Here is a 24,489-nt window from a genome sequence, read left to right on the forward strand (position 1 = left end):
CCTCGCCTATGCTACCGGGGACCAAGTGATGGTCCTAATCCCTGTGCGGAAGGACAAGCTGCAAGCCACCTGGGATGGCCCCTTCAAGGTTGTTAAGCAGCTGAGTGACATGAACTCAATGGTGGAGCTAACGGGCCAGACACGCAGCCAGTGGATGTATCATGTTAACATGATGAAGCCGTACTGGGACAGGGAGAACTTGGTGCTGGCCATGTGTAAGCCCTGGGAGGAGCAGCAGAAGGATCCCCTGGTAGGTCTGTTCCCTGGGGCAGGGACAGACTCTTTACAGGAGTCAATTTCCCTCTCGGACCAGCTCACCCCGGCCCAGCAGGCCGAGATCTGGGAGGTGCTGCGCTCCTACTGGCAGCTGTTCTCCAACAAGCCGGTTCTCACCAACCTGGCTGTCCACCAGGTGGAGACGGGCACCCACCCCCCAGTGCGCTGCTCCCCATTCAGGGTCACGGGGAAAACAGCCCTGGACCTAGAGAGAGAGGTCCAGGACATTTTGGCCCTGGGGGTGATCCAACCATCCTCAAGCCCCTGGGCCTCTCCTGTGGTGCTGGTCTCCAAGAAGGACAGGTCGATCCGGTTCTGCGTGGACTACCGGAAGCTCAACGCCATCACGGTGGCCGACGCCTACCCGATGCCAAGGCCTGACGAGCTCCTGGACAAGCTAGGGGGAGCTTGCTACCTCACTACCCTAGACTTCACGAAGGGCTTACTGGCAGGTGCCGCTAGACCAGGAGGCCAGACTGAAATTGGCTTTCATCACTCCGCTGGGGATCTACGAGTTCCTGGTCCTGCCCTTCGGCCTCAAGGGGGCACCGGCCACCTTCCAGCATCTGGTGGACTAGCTGCTGCAGGGAATGGAGAACTTTGCCCTGGCGTACATAGATGATATTTGTGTCTTTAGCCAGTCCTGGGAGGACCACATGTCCCAGGTCAGCCAGGTACTGGATCGGCTGCGGGAGGCTGGGCTGACTGTAAAGGCCGGGAAGTGCAAGGTTCGAATGGCCGAAGTGTCCTACCTGAGCCATAAGGTGGGGAATGGCTGCTTGAAGCCGGCTCTGGTTCAGGCTTTCATTGGGAAGGCGGAGTACTCTCGGCGGTTTGTGGCCAACTTCAGCTCCATCGCTGTCCCGATCACAGAGCTGTGCAGGAAGGGGAGGGCCAGACAGGGTGGTCTGGACGGAGCAGTGCCAGAGGGCTGTCTGTGCACTGAAGGAAGCCCTGGTCAAGGCCCCAGTGTTGGTAAACCCAGACTTTGACAAACCCTTTATCGTATTTACCGATGCCTCGGACACCGGGCTGGGGGCAGTGCTGATGCAGGTGAACAAGAAGGGGGAATGACATCCCTGCTGCCCCGGGAGCGGAGCTACGCGGCCATAGAGAGGGAATGCCTAGCGATGGTGTGGGTTCTTCAAAAGCTGCAGCCATACCTGTTTGGCCGGCGTTTCACGGTGGACACTGCCCCCTGACCTGGCTGCACCAGATGAAGGGGACCAACGCCAAGCTGCTGAGGTGGAGCCTGCTCCTGCAGGACTATGACATGGAAGTGATCCACGTCAAGGGGAGCGCCAACATCATCGCCGATGTGCTGTCCCGTAGCGAGGGGCCCGAATTTCTCCAGCCCACCAGCAGAGTGGCCCTGCTCAGTCCGCTCTCAGAGGGGGGGACAGATGCGATGTAGTGTGGGGGCATTGCTGGGCTTGAGCAGTGGGCTGTGGGTGACCTCCACTGGCGGCTGTTTGTAGCATGGCCCAGCAGGACAGCGGATGAGTCACTAGGCTCCCAGGGAGAGAGACAAAGGGAGGAAGGCGGGATCCAACCCCTGGCTGGGGGGCAAGGCTGGAAGAGAGGGTAGTTTCTATCTGGAACCATGGAGGAAGCAGCCTAAACAAGGGGGCCTGGGATTTAGGGGCCCAGTCTCCCCCATCTCAAGGGGGGCTGAGGCATCCTAGGCCTGGCCCTGTAACTAGATTACATCTGTGCTGTGCTGCATCCTTGGAGAAGCAATAAACTCCCTCAATCCTACTGCCTGGCAGAGTCTGTTTGTGCCACTACGGGGGTGCAGGAGTCGGGGGAACCTTGACGCGTCGTCACACTTACATTCTACACATTTCATTGTGACTGCTGTAAAGTAACCAAGTTAGTTTTTCAAGAGAGATTGTGGCTTTGTTCAGTTTGTAATCAACTTTTGTTGGATGGATTTGATTCTTGGAAACTCCCATATATACCATGTGAAAGATCATCACTAAAATGCTCAGAGCTATTCAAAAAATGCCTGACATCAGTGCCTCATCGTTTTTAAAAGTGTAAGTTTATAAATGAATTGACTGTAAATCTAGATCATCACTAAGAACCAGATTAATAAAGATTTCTAACGCATCTTTATTGTCATAAAAAATGTAAAGGTCTTACATTTTTAAGCTTGCTTGTGCATGGGAGTACTTGGACAACTGATTAATTTGATACGGATATTTTAGGTTTAGTTGAACAAAATCTACCACAAAATACAAACTTTGTAACCCAACTTGAAACAATTATACATTTATCTTGTATTAAAACACGAGATAGTTAAAAGATGGAAAATAACTGCTAGCTTTGTACGATGAATGGCCCTGTTGTGGGAAATAACTTAGCATGTCATACAAGTAAATAGTAGAACTAATCATGTTTCATTTACCCATGGCCATGTCTAACCCAATGTGGTATTTTTTATAAAAAAATAATGAAAATTCAATAGAAGTCACTAAAGCTGATGAATAAAACATTCTGTGACACATGGTGAAATCTCAGAAACTGATGTAATCTAGGAACGATTACATGCCATTTATAAGTATAGGGTTTTCCTAAGAATACTGAACACTTTCCACAGAAAAATCTGTTACACTTTGAAGTCTTCACGCACAGTCCTGACATTGCTCCCACTTGAGCAAATGGTAACACTCCTGCTGATTCAGTGGAGCTAGAGCCCAAAGCAATGTGTCTAATCAGAGGTACAGGGTAGGAGATCAAGGGCAAAGGAGAAAGAATGCAGTGGGACAGACTGGATGACACCAGACTCACTCTAACAGAGAGCTATCTGCTTTAGTGGTACTATAGATGAAGATGGACATGGTATCAGATTCTATACAGGATAGCAGATTCAGAAAGCACTTTTCTCTTCCCCTCTGACACTCAGTTCAGCTACATGAAAATATACCCAGTCCTATACATCCCTTCTCCCCTCTCTAGCCCATGAGTAGCATGTAACTTTCTGAGGAGTGGGAAATAATTTAAAAATATAAAAAGGAAGAAAAAAAGCATGCATAGAGAAACTGGATATAAAAAGGAGAGATGCTGGCAACTTTGTACAGGTAGCATGAGGATGAAATGGGAAAAGAGCAGAGGCTGTTAGATTGGAGGGTGAAATTTCCCAAAACACGTAAGTGACCTAGGTAGCTTATAGCTTGTCTACATTTAGCTTAGGCAGTCGTACAAGGCTGATAGTAGCTGAATGAAGCTGGCTATGTGTCTTGCATGATAACAGGCCATCTTGCAATTGCAGGGCAGCATGTATGGGTGGAACTTTTACAACACTCTTATTGGCACTGTTTATTGTTCCTTGAGTAACAATACACTGCACCTTAGCTAGTGCTTGCTGCTGACATACACTTTGGCTGATTGAGAAAGTGGGTGTGTCCCCTAGCTAACAGATCATATTGTTTTATGGATGTGGTATGTGTGCTGGGTGTACTTCTCAGTACATTCTGGAGCTCTGCGAAGGCACACTATCTTACTGCTTACAATGGCATAGAAAAAGAAGAGGATCTTCTCTCAACAAACAAGTATCACTCAGCCCCATTTCTCTTATCTGTGCCCCCAAGCTCACTCAAATTGTGGTCATCAGCCATTTTGGCTGGGCCTGATGAAAAGGAGTATACTGAAAACACCACAGCCCACATCTGTCTAGTAGCCATCCTAATACAAATTGAACAGGAGCCTTTGACATCAGTGACTGCTGATAGTGAGACATGGTAACAGCGGAACCTGCAGTTTTTTATTTTAAATTTATTCTTTTTTATTATGGGATACCTTAGAACATGTTCTTTTCTCTATGCTAACCTAATTGTCTCATTCTGTTTAGCTTGTTTATATCTTAACATAGTATTTTTAGTTTGTGACATTTATATTTATTGTTTCATTTCCTCTTACTTTTCTTATTTGATCAACGGTGTTGCTTCATGCAATCTTGGATAAAACTGGAACTAAAGTTACTAATCAAGATCTGTTTGGAGGCTCTTTGAACTCATAAAGTAGTAAGAATTTTCTTTGATAATCATCTCAGAGGACCACTAGCACAAACGAAAAGAAGACATGAACTATAGATCCTGGAACTAAGGGCCTGACCCTGGAAAATTCTGAGTACACTGAAGTGGAAGGTACTTACCTCCTTGAAGAGGCACTGGCCAAAATTGTGAAGTATAGGTGCCTAAAGTTAGGCACCAAAGTCTATTTATAGGCACCTAAAAATAAGTGACCTATGCAGGCACTCAGCACTTTTCAAAATAAGGCCAATTACATGCATCAATATGGGCTTAGAAAATATGGGTTTGAAAATTGTCATCAGCACCTTGCAAGATCAGGCTCTGATTTGACATGCAATTCAGCTGGCTCTAATATCCTAATCAATAATTATACAGTTAGCTCAGTAAAATGCAAACCTACAGAATTTTCACAATTATCTATTATCTTGTATACGTGACATGGGTCCCAGTTCTGCAAACCCTTATATGTGCACTTAACTCAAGCAAATATTACTATCAGGACTAGCTACTGGCCTATCATAATTTTCCTGTTTTATTTGTGAAAATTTGTTAGAAAATGCACAAAGGTTATATAATGGGAACAGACCTCAGCCTTGATTTGTGATTCTCTCAAGATCATGTGAAGCAATGCTGTTATTAAACAAAATGCAGATGCATCTTCATTGACATCTAAACATATATTGAAGTGGAATCATAAGAGAGAGCACTTTCTTTATCCTTTTCTATCTCTCACCTTTCAATCACAAGAGTGAAACCATTGCTGCCTATCAAAGGTGGAAAATCAAGAAGAAATAAAATACTCCTTCAAGATTCAGTAAGAAAACTTCCTCTTTTAAGATGGTGAACTAATTAGCTTGATGCCATATTAATGCCCTCTCAGCTGGAGGAAGCTCAAGTGAAACCTACAGGACTATCTGCTGTTTTTCAAGTTTTTTTTCTGGAAGATTCCATAGGTGTAATCTTAGTTTAGAACATACAACATAGTATGTGTCTCTATGTGGGTTGGAGATGGGTCGGAAGGTAACAGATGAGTATTACGAGGCAGCAAAGCAGATTGAAAATACTTTTAATCAATGCCTGAAACTAGTCCCAAGTAGTCACAGGACGAAATTCTAAGTGGACTTCCTACAGAAAAACTACAGAGCTATTAAAGAAAATCTGGGCTATGTAGCAAAAATAAAATAACCATAACTGAATATTTGTGAAAAGAGTGTTAATGTTACCATGATACTTTGTAATAAAAACTGTTATTTTTTAGTAAACACTAATAACAGTAAATAATTTGCATGTCCTGTCTATTTTTAAAAATGTTTGTTAGGAGTCCTGGTTTAACTGTTATATATGAGTGAAATAATCTAATTTTGGTGTTTTTTTAAACAGGAAATTTAAGAGTTTATTCATGGAGCTTAGTTCGCTGATTTAGAAACTGACTCCTTAGGTTAGTCATAAAAGGTGCTCTGCACATCACCAAAACATTGTCTCTTCTCTGAGCTGGGGAGTCTTACTTGTAGCGGGAAAGAATAAATTCCACAGCAGCTAATTAATTCCTAGCCTGTTGACTGATGTTCTTGATTTTGATGATTTGTGTTACTCCCCTATTAGAAGCTAGAATTATTTTCTGATAGGCCACTGAAAATCCATCAGATAGTTAATGGCTTTAGGTCATTTCTGACCTGGTCTAATTTTATGCCTGTGTGATTCAGCAGCAAGCAGCTTAGTGGTTGATTACAGAAATCCTAAAACAGCAGTAGGGAACCTTTTTTGGGTTGGTGGCACTGATCCGCAGAAAAATCAGTTGGGGGCCACAAAAGTGAGAAGCAAAAAAGAGAAAGAAAACCTTCACTGACCTGGCTCCTAACTGAGAAGCAGAAAAAGAGACACTCACGTAATTTGGGGCACCACAGTTCCCCTCATAGCTCAGCCCTGCAGGAGGGAGGCACCCAAGGCTTGAGGATTCTCCCCAGGGCCAGATTAACTCTTCTGAGGGCCTGGAGCTCATAGATTTTTGTGGGGGCCCCTAGGCTCTGGGGTGGGGCCAAAATTGAGAGGCTCACTGTGCAAGAAGACTTCTGGGGAATAGGGTGTGGGTGAGAGGTAGGGTACAGGAATGGGATGGGGTTAGGGGTGTGGTGTGTGGGTGGAAAGTTGGATGCAGAAGGAGAAGCAGGGTCTGGACAGGAAGGAAGGTGGGTGTGGGGTCTGGGTGGGAAGGTTCAGGAGCAGGCTGAGGGTGGGGGTGCAAAAACTGGGCAGGAGGTAGGAATAGATTCGGGTGCAGGATCTGGGCAGAAGGTAATCTGCAGGAGCAGGTGAGGGTGTAGGAACTACACAGGAGGAAGAGTGCAGGAGTGGGAGGAAGTGCAGGAAGGGACAGAGGATTGAGGCACTTACCTGGTGCAGCTCCCAGTGGAGGACACAGATGGCTCTGCACCACCTTTCATTTGCAGGCATCACTGCTTGCATTGGCCACAATTCCTGGCTGATGGGAGTGGAGGGGAAAAAGCCTGCAGGCAAATGCTTCCCTGTGCCACTGTTCCCCCAGATAGAGAGGCAAGAGGGAACAGCAGCTGCTTCCTCCCTCCACCTGTCCTTAAAAACTTCCAATTATGGGGTTTTCACAATCTTCCTTGGAAGCCTAATCCAGATTAACTACCTTCATATTTAGAAAATTTTTCCTAAAATCTAATCTTTCTGAAACAGTTGTCCCCAATACATTCCAAGAACTTACTAGAAATTTTGCATTTTGCCATATTCGTTTTCCAACACGTGCCTGAGTAGTTAAAGTCCTTCACTAGTACTAGTCTTGTGTTTGGGCTATTTCTGTTATTCTAAAATATGACTCATTCACCTGCTCTTCCTATTTTGGAGGTTTGTGGTAGATCCTTACCATGATGTCACCCCATTTTGTCCTCTTATCTTTATGCAGAGACTTTCAACTGCTCTGCTTCTCATCTTTTTTCACCAGTTGATTTCAGAGGTAATAAGTGTGTATTTTATTTGCTTTTCATACAAGCTCTCAAAAATGGAATTCTGCTGTGATTTCCCCCAGGACTTTCAAAATGCAGTACCTCCTTGGTTTCTTCCACCCATCTCTCCCACAAGATTTTTTTTCCCTTTTTTAGTGCTGCTTGTACATCCTGAGGAAGGAACTCACAGTAGCAGGTTGTAGCCTGTCTGTGTGGAAAATTAGAAATAAGTGAACAAGATTGTAGCACCACAGGCATTTTAAATTTTGGGGCCCAGATACAAAAATACTGGTTTTAGTTCATGTATTTTCTTATGCAGTAGTCCCGAGGGCATGAAAAATACATAACCTCAGTTTGTCAGGAATATGAAGATGATTAAAGCCTTCTTCAGTGAATGTTAATAACAGCCTATTAATGCTAACAAGTCAGTCAGTTAATAGGCTGTTATTAACTCACTGAGTGAGGCTGCTGATGGACTTTAAAGGCCTGGTTTCTGCCATGACATCTGCTTCCAAATGGGCATTTATTTTTGTGGGCCTCCAATCAAAAGCAGGGTTCCTCCAAGCTGCTGTGAGAAAATGATGTATGTCTGCTCACTTGTTCTGTATTTTGAGGGATGCTCTTTATTTGATGCCTAATGGTCCATGACTTATTTTCAATAAGGAACTACCATAAAGCACTGCATCAGATAAAATAAGTCTTTAACCAATAACTATGCCAATGATCACACCCTTTGGCACAAATTAATAATTTTGCACTCTGTATGTGTTTGTTCCATAAACAGAAACATTGCAGCCTGGTGTACTTTAATAATAACTTTTGCCTGACATTTTTCATGAAGTAGTCTTTATTTTCAGGTACCAGTCTATGCTGTGTGAGTAACAATCAGACTTCATGCTTTAGTTGTTTCTTCCATTTTCTGAGCCTTTGCTCAAGTGGATTGGACGGTGGGAAGCATAAATTGTTTCCTTACCCTGGATCCCCTTAGAGAGCGGCCATGGGCATAACAGGGAAGACGCAGTGCTCAGCGGTGCCCTTCTCCTTGGCCCCCTGGCTAGCTGAGGACACAGGACCTTTCGCCCCTCACAGGATGGGGATGGCGGTAGCCAGCCGTTCTGTACGGCGGGAGTCATGGGTGCCAGCCCGGCAGGGGCTGAAGCACTAGAGGCCCCAAATAGACGCTGGCTTGCGGGTCCCGGGCTTCCTCTAACGGCCCCTCCCGTATCACGCTGCCCCGCACCTGAGCTCCGAGTCGCGCAAGGGCTTCCCCTGCTGCCCGCCCGCCCGCGGCCCCGGCTCACGTAACTCCTGCAGGCCCCTGTGCGCCAAGCTGCCAGGCCCGGATTGCGTCACGATTCCCACCCGCCGGCCCGGCTCGCCCAGCGCGGAGCAAAGGGAAGCCCGCCTGGCAGCCGTGGGGCAAAGGGCAGGGACCGGCTCGCCTCGCTCTACCGGCGCATGCGCCCCAGGCCCAGCCACGCGCGGCGTCCTGCTTAGCAGAGGCGGAAGGCCGCGGGTTATTGGCTTGGCCCGCCGCAGGCGCCGCCCTCTCCCTCATGCTTGTGACGCTTGGCGTCGCCCCGCCCGCTCCCCCTATAAGTGCCGGGCTGCGGCGCCTCCTCCTCTTCTTTCCTGCCCGCTCGGTGTTGTTGCGCGTGTCCGTGTCTGGCTGGCCGCCGCCGCCCCGCTGTGCCCGGCTCTTCCCTCGCGCGCCCGGCCTGCCTGTCTCTCCGCGCCCGTACCCCGCCGTCCCAGCGCTGCACTGCGCTCCCCCTGCCGGCCGCCCCCGCAGCCTATGGCCCTGGAGGGCGCCGCTGCCGCCGCCTGTATTTCTGCTGTAGGTTCCCACATCCCTCTTTAAAAATTCCGCCTAAAAAGCGAAGACGATTTACCAAATCTTTCGGGCCGTTGTCCCACGTGAGTACCTGGGCTGGGGCAGGGCGGAGGGAGACCCCCCCCCACCCCCGGGCATTGGGCGTGGGTGGGGGGCACGGCCTTGTGCAGGACGACCCTCTGCCTCCCCGCACTGCGCATTGCGGGGCAGGGACCGGTGGGGGAGGCACCCTAACCGCTGGCGCGTCCCTCTTTTAATAGGCCGCGGGGAGAAGCCAAGGCGTGTGGGCAGAGGGCCCAAGCCGCTGAGGCAAGGCAAAGCAGAGCCCCCTACGCCCGCAAGGCAGGGAAGCAGACGCCTTCCCAAGGCCTGGTGCTGGGGGGGGGGAAGAATGGGGACAGTCGGATTCTGCGGGCTTTCGTCCCAGACCTCCAGGGAGGTGGAGGGGGGTTTCCCTAGCGCTTCGCAGGCTCCAGCTCCGCAGAAACAGCGGAGGGTGTCCGTCCCTTCCCCGTATGGGGAGGGGGGAATCGAAGCACCGCTTCATTCTTAGGAGGGATCCACAGACCTGCGGCCTCCCCGTCCCCACCCGTCAATGAGTTACTGTGGGGGCTTGAGCTGCAGGTCCGGGGGCAAGGGAGCCGCGGGCAGCACCCCCTTCCCAGCAGCAGTAGCGGAGAAGGGAATGAGTCACAGACTCGGATCTGTCCCCTCCCTTCCCCCCCCCCCCCCCCCCAAGTACGCACTGCTGCGGATCTCTACCGCTGAGCGCGGGGCTGGCTAGTTCCCGCTGAGCGAGGCAGAAGTGAGGTGCCATCGCACATGTAGCGAGGGAATAGTGTGTGTGGCGGGGGGGGGGGGGGGGCGTAGCTGCTCCTCGAATATGGCGGACACTTGTGTGTGAGAGCGGTCTGAGGGCTTCTGTGTAGTGGCTAATGTGCCCGTTTTGGGGGGGGCACGAGAGGAGACTAACCCCGTACCCAAATGTGACTCTGTATGGGGGTTTAGCAGCTGCTCTAACATGGCGGATTCCTGTGGAGGGGGTTGATGTCTGTGTGGTGTCTCTCAGAAGTGGGTCAGTTAGTGATGGCAGACTCCTTTTCCAGCTGCTTCTACATTGCTGAATACCCTTTTTTTGGGAGGTGGGAGAGAGGGGACTCTTCTGACCTAGCTAGTTAATAACAGTGAAAGCAGATTCCTCTGTCCTCCTGAAAGTCCTTGTAGTAGTTTTCACCATGAGTTCCCCTTGTCACAGCTGCCTTGACTCGGTAGTCTTGTGCCTTCCCGTGTGGGTCCTCAATGATTCTTTATCTTCAATAAACTGAGTCTCAGAATGCCATTTTGGAGACATAGGGAAATAGGTTCTTAACTGTAAGTGTTGGTTAGTAAAGAAGGCCTGAGCTAGACAGGAAAAGAGCAGAAGAGTGTTTGTAGCATGGCAGAGACGTCTCCTCTCACTTCTCAGAGGCCATGTTGTGAAGCTGTGTGCCTCACTATCCATCCGGGTTCTGTTGTGGAGTCACAGATCTCTTCTCCTATCCTCATCATTTGAGCCGTGTTGTGGGTGCTGGCCGTTAATAGTGAGATCTTTATACCATATCTTTGTTACTACCTTTGGGGATGGGGGGGAAGTGTGAAGGTCGTGTGGCAGCAGTGAGAGGAATAAGGGTTCAAGATACTGGACAGGTGGCCTACTCCAGCCCTCTCTTGGGGGTCTTATTATCTTTGGAACACGTGGGAACATCAACTTACAAGTTAATGTGCCAATGGGTAAGAAATGCTTTTTCTGTACCCCCTCTATCCTGCTTAGCAATCAACCTCCGACACAGTCTCTCCTTCCCTTCTTGCCTTAAGGACACACACATTCTCCCTTTCTCTCTGCCCATCTTAGACTAACAGTAACATTGGTGCTGCCTCGTGAAGCCAGAATTGTACTGGTTTGACTGTGGAGCCCCTTAAGTCTCTCAGTAGTGTCCCATGGAAAGTGTGTGAAGGTGGATTGAGTCACTGCTCAGCTGTTGGCAGAATTGTGTATAAAGAGGCTCTGGCTGTCGGTATGTTCTGTGAGTGGTGTCAGCTGGGTGTGTTGGTATCCTGGTCCCACCACCTGCTTCATTGGAAGGGGATGTAAGCAGACCAGAACCAGATACATGTTTGAGGGAGGGGGGTGAAGATACAAAGGGTGGAGGGAGTTGGTGAGGAAACTTCAGGGCTTTTTATACACCAAGACAACATGGTGAGGACTGTGTTTCCAAGTGTGTGTGCACATTTATATGAGGGAATAAGGGTGGATTCAGATTGTTGGTGTGAGTGGGAAAACAAGTAAAACTTCTTTGAGTCTTGTTTAATCTGCATCTTCTGTTGAACAACTTCCAGTGTAACCAAAAAGTACACAGGAGCAAAAGTACTATTACAGTGATTACTTGCTGCAATTCAGACTCTGTCTGCAGCAGTCTCTGGTGGCAGAGCGTGGCTTGTTTAGGGTAGCCTCAGTAGATTACAGCTGCATTGTGTCCCTAGCTGGTGGTAAGCGGCTGTATAACAATTATGAAATGGATTAGCTCTGGCTTTCCTTTCTCTGGGCTCCAACTCAGCTTGGAGTTGTTGTTTTGCACTGCATGCTTATACATGAGTGAGCTCAAGTGTTGCCCCAATTCTTCTCTCCTTTCCCCCGTTTGTGAGGGTTGGCAACTGTAGAGATAATGCACTTGCTTGCTGTTCTTTCCTTGGTGAATGTGAAAGACAACAGCATTTCAGCCGGTTTTTGTGGTGAATAATGGTGGTGGAAGGGGAGGGAGGGGTTTGTTCCAGTCTGGACTGGTCCAGTCTAGTTCTCTCCTTCCTGTCACCATGCGAACAATGCTGCTGCCGTCTTGGCTGCTTGTGACACTGCATCCCCCACCCCATGTGTCTCAGACTGCAGTGTGTGCAAGAGTTGAAGCCCCCTCCCTGCTCTGCCTCATATGCACTGAACAGCAATTCTCTGCAAAGCAGCTCCAGCAGGCGCTCTCAGGGAGGCAGCTCCAGCAGGCATTCTCAGGGAGGCAGGCAGAGGGGCAGCACTGAACTTCAAGCACGTGGATAGGAAGGGGTTGTAGCTAGGTCTGAAGCTAGCACAGGATTTGATAGCAATGTAGTAATGTAAATGTTTCTCCTTGGGGGAATTCTTCTGTATTAGAGAAACTTGTACATTATATAAACTGATCTACAGTAGGGATGTTAAAATTATTTATTTGGATAACCGCAAAAAACCTCACTGGTTACATACACTGTGGACTCTGTAGTATATACTCCCCAGTGATGCCTCCGCAGAAGTCGGCTCCTCTCCCCAGAAGGTGGCTTTACTGCCCTGCTGTAGCGATATCGCCTCCCTGGGAGGCTGTGTGTAACAGACACCATTAACCAATAAGCATCAGCTTATTGGTTAAATGATTAGTGGTATACACTCGAACATCCATTACCTACAGTGAGCTGGACCTCGGGTTTCCCCAGCCTGTGCTGTAAAATTAATAAGTGATTGTGTGCCTTGGCTAGATTTGAATCTCAAGTATTTTCTTTAGTGGGCTTAATATTGATCTGAATGTTGTTTAATAAACTGTACCATTCTTCCATAGAAGAAAATTAGGATATTTAGTCACATGAAAACTTAATGAAAATAATTTAATAAGCTTCCATTGAAAAGTAAGTAATCTAAAATAATTTTTGATCTAGCGCTGCTGAAAGAGCGCTACCACCAGAAAGCATCCTAATCTGCAGGGCAGCAAGGAGGGCAAGCTTCCTGCACATACTGTCCTACCATATTGCCTCAACATTGATCTTGAAGGGACAACAGGGATAGGTCAGTTTCCATGACTCAGGTACTTCTTGATGCCTCTGCTCATTGTGCCAATTAGGGTAAACTTGTGAATCGTACAATTCTGGATTTGTAGGAGTTTGGGCTCCAGATATTTTAGTACAATACCTGAGTTTTTCCTGTTTGTAAGATGGTATGGACCATGGATGATTTTACAAATGCTGTAAGGCAAAGTAGAAGTACTAGGCATTTATTTTTATAACTTTCCTCAGCTGAAAACTTGCTCCTTTGGTAAAGAAAAAAAATTGCCACCTTTGAAACTGCCAAAATAGGGAAAAACTAAACATTTCAGTCTGGACATGACTTAACATTTTAGCAGTTACCCTACTTAGATTTGGAAAACTGAACATTTTTCGTTAAACTTCTGAAAATTTTATTCTAAAAAGGTAAAAAGTCAGACTTCATTCATACTATGCTATCCTTTATGATTATTTGGTAAGTTAAATACTCCTGCATGAGAAGTGAGTAGGTTGCTGAAGTTGACCTGTTTGATACCTGTGGAGAAGATTGGGGATGAGTTTATCCATAGTATATACATGGCTAGTCAGAATGCTCTTGAGGAAGACTAGTTCATCCCTTGGCATGAGCACTTTTGAATGAGGTGCTTTAATAGATCTAAAAATACCCAAGTGTTACTCTGATAAGTTTGGAAATGTGCAAATGAATGGCATTCCACTTCTTTCATTAGAAACATGTCACTGGCTGGCATCCAGTCCCATAGGGAGATGTGTTTTTTACATTCAGATTGAGACCAGGGCAACCCCCTTGGTGTTAGAAGGGCATAACAAGTGGGGTTCTGCAGTGGTCTGTTTTGGGACCGCTTCTGTTCAATATCTTCAGCAATGATTTAAATGATGTCATAGAGAGTAGGATTATTAAGTTTACAGATGATACCAAGCTGGGAGAGGTTGCAAGTGCTTTGGAGGATAGGGTCAGAACTTAAAATGACCTGGACAAACTGGAGAAATCGTCTGAGGTAAATAGGGTGAAGTTAAATAAGGACAAATGCAAAGTGCTCCACTTAGGAAGGAAAATCCATTTCACACATACAGAATAGGAAGTGACTGTCTAGGAAGGAGTACTGCAGAAGGGGATATCAGGGTCATAGTGGACCACAAGCTAAATGTGTCAACTTTGTGATACTGTTGCAAAAAAAGCAAACATGATTCGGGGATGCATTAACAGGAGTGTGGTGAACAAGATATGAGAAGTCCTCCTTTGGCTCTACTCTGTGCTGATTAGGCCTCAATTGGAGTATTGTGTCCCGTTCAGGATACATCAGTTTAAGAAAGATGTGGAGAAATTGGAGAGGGTCCAGAGAAAAGCAACAAACATTATTAAAGGTCTAGCAAAGATTGCCTATGAGGGAAGACTGAAAGAATTGGGTTTGTTTAGTCTGGAAAAGAGTGGTTTTCTGGCATCTAAAAGGGTGTTACGGTGGGGGGGGGAGGGAAGGAATTGTTCTAATTAGCCTCTGATAGGAAAAGCAGCAACAGGTTTAAACTGCAGCAAGGGAGGTTTAAGTTGGACATTAGGAAAAAGTTCCTAACTGTCAGGGTGGTTAAACACTGGAATAAATTGCCTAGTGAGGTTGTGGGGACTCCATCACTGGAGATACTTAAGAGCAGGTTAGACACCTATCAAGGATGATCTAGAGATGGTGCTTGGTCCTGCTGTGAGAACCGGTGACTGAACTTGATCTCTTGAGGTTCTTTCCAGTTCCTAATATTCTATGAAATGGTTGTTTCTATGTATTAGTTGAGAACTGACAAGATAGGAAAAAGATCCTGATTTTAAGAGTTACAATGTTAATAAGTATGTTAAGTAAAATTCCAGTGCATTCTTCTAAAACTATAGTATCAACCACACTAGCCACATGTGGCTGTTGAGCCAGTTGTGTGGCTAGTTCACTATAGCAGTAGCAACTAGCGATGTAAAAGTAGTTGAATATATGATTACTCATATACTCAGTTACACTCGTTCTCCCCCTTTGCAAGGGAATAGGAGCCTGTGCTAGGGGGAGACAGCTTAAAAGCTGGTTCCCCCCCAGCACTGGCTCCAAAGTGCTGCCTCCAACCTCAGCTTCTCCCCCACCTCAGCTTCTGTCAGAGGCAGCAGCCTGGGAGGGAGGGAGAAGCCAGGGGAGGCTGCTTTGCAGAAGCAGCCTTCTCCTCTCCCTCACCTAGAAGAGCACCTGTATGTGGGGAGCTTGGACATAACCTAAGAACGGCCATACTGGGTCAGACCAAAGGTCCATCTAATCTAGCCCAGTATCCTGTCTGCCGACAGTGGCCAATACAAGATGCCCCAGAGGGAGGGATCACAACGGGGAATCCTCATGTGATCCCTACTTTGTCACCCTCTGCCAGAGACAGAGGCTAGGGACAACCATTCCTACCCATCCTGGCTAGTAGCCATTGATGGACCTAACCTCCATGAATCTATCTAGATCTTTTTTGAATCCTGTTAAAGTTCAAGCCTTCGCTGCATGCTCTGACAAGGAGTTCCACAGGTTGATAATGTGCTGAGTGAAGAAAAAAATCCTTTTGTTTTAAATCTGCTGCCTATTAATTTCATTTGGTGACCCCTAGTTCTTTTATTGTGGGAATAAGTAAATAATTTTTTGTTTTTCAATTTTTCCATACCAGTCTTGATTTTATAGACCTGTATCAGATCCCCCCCTTAGTCTCCTTTTTTTCTAAGATGAAAAGTCCAAGTCTTTTTAATCTCTCTTCATATGGGACCTGTTCCAAACCCCTAAGCGTTTTAGTTGCCCTTTTCCAATGTCATATCTTTTTTGAGATGAGGCAACCACTTCTGTACGCAGTATTCAAGATATGGGCGTACCATGTTTTTATATAGAGGCAATAAAATATTTTCTGTCTTAGTCTCTCTCCCTTTTAATGACTCCTAACATTCTATTTGCTTTTTTGACTGCTGCTGCACACACTCAGTGGATGTTTTCAGAGAACTACCCACAAAACTCCCAAGATCTCTCTTGAGTAGTTGTAGCCAAATTAGTCCCAATTATTTTGTGTGTGTGTGTGTGTGTGTGTGTGTGTGTGTGTGTGTACACGTACGTACTTGGGATTGTTTTCCAATGTGGATTACTTTACATTTATCAACATTAAATTTAATTTGCCATTTTGTTGCCCAATCACTTAGTTTGATGAGATCTTTTTGAACCTCTTCACCGTCTGCTTTGGTCTTAACTATCTTGAGCAGTTTAGTATCATTTGCAAATTTGTCTTCTCACTGTTTACCCCTTTCTCTAGATCATTTATGAATAAGTTGAATAGGGTTGGTCCCGGTACAGACCCTTGGGGGGGGTCTCTCTCTCCAGTCGGAAAACTTACCGTTTATTCCTACCCTTTGTTTCCTGTCTTTTTAACCAGTTATCAGTCCACAAAAGGACCTTCCCTCTTGCCAAAGGACAACTTACTTTACTTAAGATCCTTTGGTGAGGGACCTGGTCAAAGGCTTTCTGGAAATCTAAGTATACTATAGCCACTGGATCCCCTTCTCAACCTGTTTGTTGACCCCCTCAAAGAACTCTAGCAGATTAGTAAGGCATGATTTCCCTTTACAGAAACTGTCGGTTTTCCCCAACAAATTATATTCATCCATTTCTCACAATTTTATTCTGTACTATAATTTCAACTAATTTGCCCAGTGCTGACGTTTGACTTACCGGTGTGTAATTGCCAGGATCACCTCTAGAGCTCTTTTTTAAATTGGCTTCCATAACTAATGATTGGAAGACAGCCAATGAGGTGCCAATATTTAAAGGATAGGCTACAAACCACAGTTAATAGTGCCACAATTTCCCATTTGAGTTGAGAATTCTTGGGTGAAGCCATCTGGTCCCAGTGACTTGTCACTGTTAATTTGTTCCAAGATCTCCTCTAATGACACCTCAGTCTGGGACAATTTCTGAGATTTGTCACCTAAAGAATTGGTTTGGGAATCTCCCCAATATCCTCAGCTGTGAAGACCAAAGTGAAGAATTCATTTAGCTTTCCCATTATGACTTGATCATCTTGAGTACACTGTTAGCATCTTGATCATACAAGGGCCCCAGCGGTGGTTTAGCTGGTTTCCTGCTGCTGATGTACTTTTAAAAAAAATTTACCGTTAACTTTTTGAGTTTTTGGCTAGCTGTTCTTCAAACTACTTTTTGGCTTTCCTTATTATATCTTTACACTTAATTTGATTAAGTTTATGGTCCTCTCTATTTTTCTCACTATGATTTAACTTCCACTTTTTAAAATACCTTTTTATCTGCCACTGCTACTTTTACCTGATTAAGCCACAGTGGTACTTTTTTGGATCTCTTACTATGTTTTTTATTAATGTGAGGTATACATTTAAGTTGGGCCTCTATTACGGTGTCTTTGAAAAGTTTCCATGCAGCTTGCAGAGATTTTACTTTTGTCAGCTTAGCTTTTAATTTCTGTTTAGCTTCCTGATTTTTGTGTAGTTCCTCTTTCTGAAATTAAATGCCACAGTGTTGGGCTTCTGAGGTATTTTTCCCATCATAGGGATGTTCAATTTTAGTATAATATGGTCACTATTTCCAAGCAGCCCAGTTATATTTACCACTTGAACCAGATCCTGTGCTCCATTTAGGATTAAATCAAGAACAGCTTCTCCCCTTGTGGGTTCCAGAACCAGCTGTTCCAAGAAGCAGTCGTTTAAGGTATCAAGAAATTTATCTCTGCATCCTGTCCTGAGGTGATAGTTGAAATCCCCCACTACAATCGTGTGGTTTTTTTTAATTTGATAGCCTCTCTAATCTCCCTTAGCATTTCAAAGTCATTATCACTGTCCTGATCAGGTGGTTTATAATATCTCACGTGGTTTAACCCTTGCAGACAGGGGCTGCTGCCTCTGTATCAGAAGCCATGTGACAGCAGGTAGCTGGTCTGTGCAGGGAACTTGCTTTTTATTTGGCTCCCCTCGTGTTCCAGCTCTCACCCTGTGCTGCTACCTTGGATCCAGAGGCAGGAGTACAGGATGGTAGGGGGTTTCCGGGGAGTGGGACTAGATTGCACTGGCAGCCAGCCCTGCCCCCCAAGGACTATAGAATAGTGGAGTAACCATTAAGAATTGAATAGTTGAGTAATCACTTGAACTATCTGATATATAACATTCTTAGTAGCTGCTATAGTAGCTACTGCTTCAGAACTCATTGGGACACTACAGAACTAACACAACAAAATGTTATCACTAGGGAAAACTATCAGTCTTTATTCCAGCTCCAAGAAAATTTTGTGTAGCAAAATTTATTTTGACTGTACTGCAGATTATATTTCCTTATAGTACAGTCTTTTATATAATCTTTTCTGCTCGCAACACCTGTTTTTAAGAGACTTGTCTTGCTAGAAGTGTTCTTAGATTTAAAGCAACATACAGATGTTTGCTTTTTAGAATAGCATTCATAATTAGTGTAGATATTTAAACATCTTGTTTCTGTGGAATTAACACTTGATTTTTTAAAACAAATTTCTTATGCCAGTAGTCTTGAGAACTAATTTTATTAGCTTAGCTATAATTTAAAGAATTGCAGTGGAAAGATTGAGGTTAATTGAACATGCAAAGTAACTTTCAGTCAGCTAGAAGTGAAGAATCTGTTCCATTTTAATATTTATAACTACTAGTAAATGTTCTATATTGTGTTTTGTAAAAGTAATGACATTTTATTAATGAGATTCCACTGCAGTGCTGCTTTTATGGTTTTGCTGAGACAGAAGGAAAGATATTTTTGGAGTGCAACTTATGGAATTTTTTGTTGCATAAATCTACTGTACTTGCTCACTTATTCTTCCTGATACATATACAAGCAGTTTCTTCAACCACAGTGGTGAAGCAGATCTTTGAGAGAAGATCTGTAAAATACATGGTTAGATTGGTATCAGTCACTTTTGGTAGACCATCTGCATTCACATTTTTAAGTTAATGTAGATTTATTTTTAATTGAATACAGGTAGTACTCTATATTTTTATACCATGGATTGCTACGTACTCTTTAATTTCAGAAAGTACAGTAAAACTCCATTAGTCTGGCATCCAATGCTCCGGGACTCCTGATGGTCTGGCACCATCAGGAACCCGGAAGTGCTGGGGCAGCCGGACAGGCTTCCCCCATTCAGCTGCTGCTGAAACTGACCAGCAGCTGAATCGGGGAAGCCGGGAGCAGAGCAGCTGGGGTGCTGCCGGGTTGGTCTCGTAGCGCTGCACCTCGGGGCTGCGGGACCAACCCGGCAGCACCCCAGCTGCTCTTGGGGACACCTGGGGCAGAGCAGCTGGAGTGCTGCCGGGTTGGTCCCGCAGCGCCAAAGGACAGCGCTGCGGGACCAACCTGGCAGCACCTCAGCTGCTCTGCCCCAGGGGTCCCCAAGTCAGCCGCTGCTGAAACAGATCAGCGGCTGATTCCAGGAAGCCCGGGGCAGAGCTGCTCTGCCCGGGGCTTCCTGGAATCAGCCGCTGATCTGTTTCAGCAGCGGCTGACTTGGGGACCCCTGGGGCAGAGCAGCTGGGGTACTGCCGGGTTGGTCCCGCAGTGCCGAGGGGCGGTGCTATGGGACCATCCCGGCAGCACCCCAGCTGCTTTGCCCCAGTCGTCGGGATTCAGCCGCTGCTGAAACTGACCAGGCGTCCCCAAGAGCAGCTGGACTGCTGCTGGGTTGGTGCCGTAGCGCCGCCTCTTGCCGCTGCGGGACCAACCCAGAAGCACCCCAGCTGCTCTATTGCAGGCATCCCCGATTCAGTTGCTGCTGAAACTGACCAGCAGCGGCTGAATCAGGGATGCATGGGGCAGAGCCGGTCTATCGTAAGGGGGGGCTGAGGGGTCTGGGGTGGCATCCCCTCCCACCCCACTCCAGACCCCTCAATAGCCCCCCCTTCTGATAGTCCGGCATATCTGATAGTCCAGCACCCCCTGGATCCTAAAGGTGCCGGATTATCGGAAGTTTACTGTACCAGGTTTCCAGATGACCAGTTTACTTACATCAGTTGTATCAGTTATTTTAAAATGTGACGATCATGCTTGCGTTGCGCCTGTGAAGTATTTGGTTTGTCAGCAGGGCTGGTTTAAATTCCACTGTGATCTATTAAATTACTGTTGTAACTGAAGTCAGGTACAGGAAACCCCTAAGTTGCGACTCCCTGCACTTACAACCATTTTTGTAAATGTGGAATGGGCTGAAAACCCCTCATTTACATCCTTGGCTTGCATTTACGATGACACATGACATGTATTGTAAATGAAGGTTCAAGTTAAGACACCCCTGACTTGCGATGCTTCCCCAGGAACCGATACTGTCCATATTTTAACACCTAAGGCTCTGCCCACATAGCAACAGGCAAGAAAATTAATTAAAAGCTATGAATATGACGTGTAATAGTTAAACTGCATTAAACTTCTGTGTAGATGCTGTTGTAAAGAATTGAAATGGCCTTAGTTTGTTTTATTTGGTTTATTTTAAGTGATGAACTAAATAGGATTAAATTTGCCTCCAAAGTAAATTGAAATAAACTAAGCTAAGGCCACTTGAATTCAGAATCAATAAGTTCATGCAGGAGTTGAATGTATTTTAATTATGCTACTTTGAGTTCAGATCTTGAATTTGAATTTATTTTCTTGACCCTATCTGCATAGACAACACATTTTAGATTGACTTTTGAATCTCTAATATCTTTTACCCTTCAGGGAGTAATCAAAAAAACCATTTGCTTGATGCACAGACTGACTTTCCTAGAGATCAAGTCCCTTCACTCTGCCCCCAAAATACATCCCCAATCCCTGTTGGGCTTGAGAGGATGTGGAAGCGCTGTAGGAGGGCCTACAAGTTACATACCTCCTTGGAGATGGGGGCTGATTGGAGTTGGGTAGGAATTGGGCAAGTATATATTTCACTTCAAGGGGTCATGTGGTGGCTCCATTTCAATTGGAATGAATTAAATGTGGTCAGTGATAGAGATGTTAAGGACTAGTCGCTTCTTCCCCCTCACCCACTGCCTCTATCAGGCAGCAAGGGAGGAAGAGGAGAGTACTTCAAAGTGGCAGCACCATATGGAGCCAGGGCACTGTGCAGCACTGAGGCTTTGAAATGCTACCGCATCGACTGTTGGATTACTGAATTACACAATACTTAACATCCTTAATCAGTGAGGGAAAAACTGGAAGGTCACGAACTACAGGAAGCTTTTCAAAGAGTATCTGTTCTAATGAACCTGTAGCTCATCATAGGTGGGCCATCAGAACAGGGCTGCTTTTAGCACCACTTCTGACTGCAAATCCCCTAAAGCAGCTGTTGCCTGTGGCTCATGAGCCATGTGCTGCTCTTGCCCCCCAAAACTGCGACTCGCGAAGCTGCTCCTGCATGGCCCCCGGCTTCCCTGTGCTTACTGGGTCAGAGTTGCAGGGTTTTAAAAATGGGCGCCCAAGATGGTGGCCATCTTTAAGTGGCAGTCTCCTTTTTTTTAAAAAAAAGTGGTTTTTTAATTTTTTTTTGTTTTTGCTTGACAATTCTGTTCGGGGGGGGGGGGGAGCACCTTCCCCCCCCCCCCCCCAACAATTCTGGTGTGGCTCTTCACATTTTTTCCACTACTGTTTTGGCTCTTTGTTAAATGGGTTGGCCACCCCTGCCCTAAAGGATGACCTATTAAATTCCATATGTACCATCTTAAGGTCAGTCCCATACTCCCTTATGTCACTCCATACTCTAGCTTAATTCGCACATGTACTTCCCACCCATGGATTGCTACGTGTTGTCCTTGTAAACATTATCATCCTACATAACTTTGACCTTCTGTGCTCTTCACTAGGGATGTGAGCGGTAACTGGTTAACTGGTAAGCGTCACCCGTAAGTGATGTTTATTGGCTACCAGTTAACTGGTACCCAGAAATAGCTCTGCCTGCAGCCCACCACCAGCATAGGGCTGCTCCAGCTCTGGGGGAGGTTTGAGATTTTTACATCCCTACTCCCCGTAGGCCCTTGCAGGGATGGGGATAGAGATTAGGGTCTCCTAAGGAATATGGAAAATGATTGCTACTATAGTGAGGACAGCAAGAGTTAGGGTTAGGTTCTAGGGAGGCATAAATGTCAAGAGACTATAAGGTGGGTATCATGTTTTCTTAGTTAAACATGTTGTTGTTGATTTGAATGGGTTATGCTAATTTGAAAAATGGGGTCTGTAAATTGTAGATGTATATTACAGGAGACAAATAGCAGTCCATATTAAAGGTTCCGTTTAGAACAACAGTTCTGTATTTGAAGGTAAACTGGTGTTTCCTAAATGATCACTTTTATTTGTGTTTTTCCTTCAGGGCAAACTCTCTGATCAGGTTTACAACTATCCCGAAGGCCTAGGAGAAGTGCTTTATAGAGAACAGTTCGACTTCAACGCGGAGCCACCTTGGGAACCTAGCTGATGATAGTAGGGTTCCATCTCCTAACTTGTCCATGTAAGTTATCTTTAACTGCTATGTAGGGGAGTGGTGTGAGCAAGAATGCAACCTAGAGAAATGTATAGGAAACATATCTTTTTCTCTCATAAATTTAGATACCTTGACTAATATTTAATGTACTTCATTGCAAAAGATTTTTATAGGTGGGGAAATGTATGGAATCTTTGGCTGTGAATCAGGAAAGCAGTTAAACGAATGTTGAAATTGTTCCTTATTCAGGAGCATTGTGCTTAATCATGTGTTGAAGTCCCCCTGAAGTCAGATATATTAAATGCTTTCCTGAATCATGGCTATAAGCTACAGGAAAAAAATGAAAATAAAATGTGTTCACTGTTACTGCTATTTCACAATTTAGTGCTATTCTAAATTAAAGATGATAGCTTTTTAGAATATTGAATGTTTGGCACAGTACTATGTTTTTCGTGTTTTATATTTAAATAGTTAAATCTGCTAATGTAAACTGTATGAATACTGCTTTTGAAGGGTGTGCCTCTGCAAAAGCCTGTCTGCATTATTTAATTACCTTGCTACTTCCACAAATAGCTATAGTCCAGTTAGAATAGAACCTAATTTCTTGGAAATGCAGAACTTGTGCCAGTCATCTTTCAGTCAATTTACTGGGGTGGTTTTTTCCAGTGGCCTCTTAACCTGCAAAATCTTGCTTGGTGTTTTGCACTTCTTTAGATAGGCCTCTTGTACAATACTGTAAAACAATTGCTTTAGGTGACTTTAATACATTCTTACCAATGGTAAGAATTAACTCTAAAAGTTAAGATGATGTGATAAACTATGCATGGTACCCTTATTTTTTTCTCAGTTTGATTCAAAGTAATATGCTATGTTGCTTTATTTGCTAATTGCTGTGTAACTCTTAGAAATCTCTCTGGAATTTTATATAAAAGCACCCAAAGTGTGTTAGGAATACTCAAGTGCTTTTGAAATCTCCCCTCAGACTTCAGGTACCTTTATAAATACTGTCAGGAACACTATCCCTGATGATACCACTGTACACCTGGTGACTAAGCTTTGTGACTTTGTCCTCACCCACAATTATTTCCAATTTCGGGACAATTTATATCTTTAAGCCAGATGCACAATTATGGGCACTCACATGGCCCCGCAATATGCCAACATCTTTATGGCTGACCTCCAACGTTTCCTCAGCTCTTGTTCCCTAGCCCTCTTACTCTACTTATGCTACATTGGCGGCGTCATGTGGACACCTGGGAAGAAGACCCTTCAATTCCAGAGGGATTTCAACAACTTCCACCCCACCATCACCCTTAGTCTGGATCAGTCCAAACAAGAGATCCACTTCTTTGACACGACAGTACAATGAAATGGCAGCCACATTTCCACCATCTTATAACGGAAACCTACCATCAGTTTCACTTATGTACATGCCTCTAGCTTCTATGCTAGACAAGTTTCTCAATCAGTTGTTTGCAGCCTGGCCCTAAGATACAACTGGATTTGCTCCAATCCCACAGACAGACACCTACAGCATCTCTATTGGGCATTCTTAAAACTTAAATATCCACCTGGGCAAGTTAAACAGATTGCAAGAGCCAGACAGACAAGTACCCAGGCATCAGCTTCTTCTAGTTAGGTCCAACAAACAAAAGAACAGAACACCACTAGTCATCCCCTACAGCCCCCCGTTGAAACCCTTTCCAGTGCATCATTAACAATCTAACTTATTCTGGAAAATGATCCCTCACTCTCACAGGCCTTGGGGGATAGGCCAATCCTCACCTACAGACAGCCCCCTAACCTGAAACACATTCTTTCTAGCAACCACGCACCACACCTCCGTCATCCTCACCCAGGAACCCAGCCCTGCAATAAACTTCAGCGCTAACTCGGTCCATACATCTATGCAAGCGATGTCACAGGACTTGACCACGTAAGCCAACACATCAGAGGCTCATACAATTGCATATCCATTGTGATCATGCCAGCAATGCTCCTCTGCCATGTATATTGGCCAAACTGGACAGTCTTTATGACAAAGGATTAATGGACGCAAATCAGATATTCAAAGTGGTAACAT

General features: G+C 45.4%; 1 protein-coding gene across 7 annotated transcripts in view; it reads left to right on the forward strand.

The window, feature by feature from the left end:
* The first annotated feature begins 8,885 nt into the window (after positions 1-8,885).
* The window catches only part of AZIN1 (antizyme inhibitor 1), a 71,346-nt gene continuing 55,742 nt past the window's right edge, over positions 8,886-24,489 (forward strand). For 4 of the 7 annotated variants that reach the window (XM_075919735.1, XM_075919738.1, XM_075919736.1 and 1 more), the window contains exons 1-2: positions 8,886-9,193; positions 22,296-22,433. The gene's annotated coding sequence lies outside the window, so the exon portion shown is untranslated. Of the gene's footprint in view, positions 9,194-22,273; positions 22,434-24,489 lie in introns of those variants that run through there. The other 3 variants (XM_075919734.1, XM_075919739.1, NM_001291741.1) reach the window with 3 other exon arrangements.

The sequence above is a fragment of the Pelodiscus sinensis genome, chromosome 2 (assembly GCF_049634645.1).
Source record: "Pelodiscus sinensis isolate JC-2024 chromosome 2, ASM4963464v1, whole genome shotgun sequence".
Classification (NCBI taxonomy): domain Eukaryota; kingdom Metazoa; phylum Chordata; order Testudines; family Trionychidae; genus Pelodiscus; species Pelodiscus sinensis.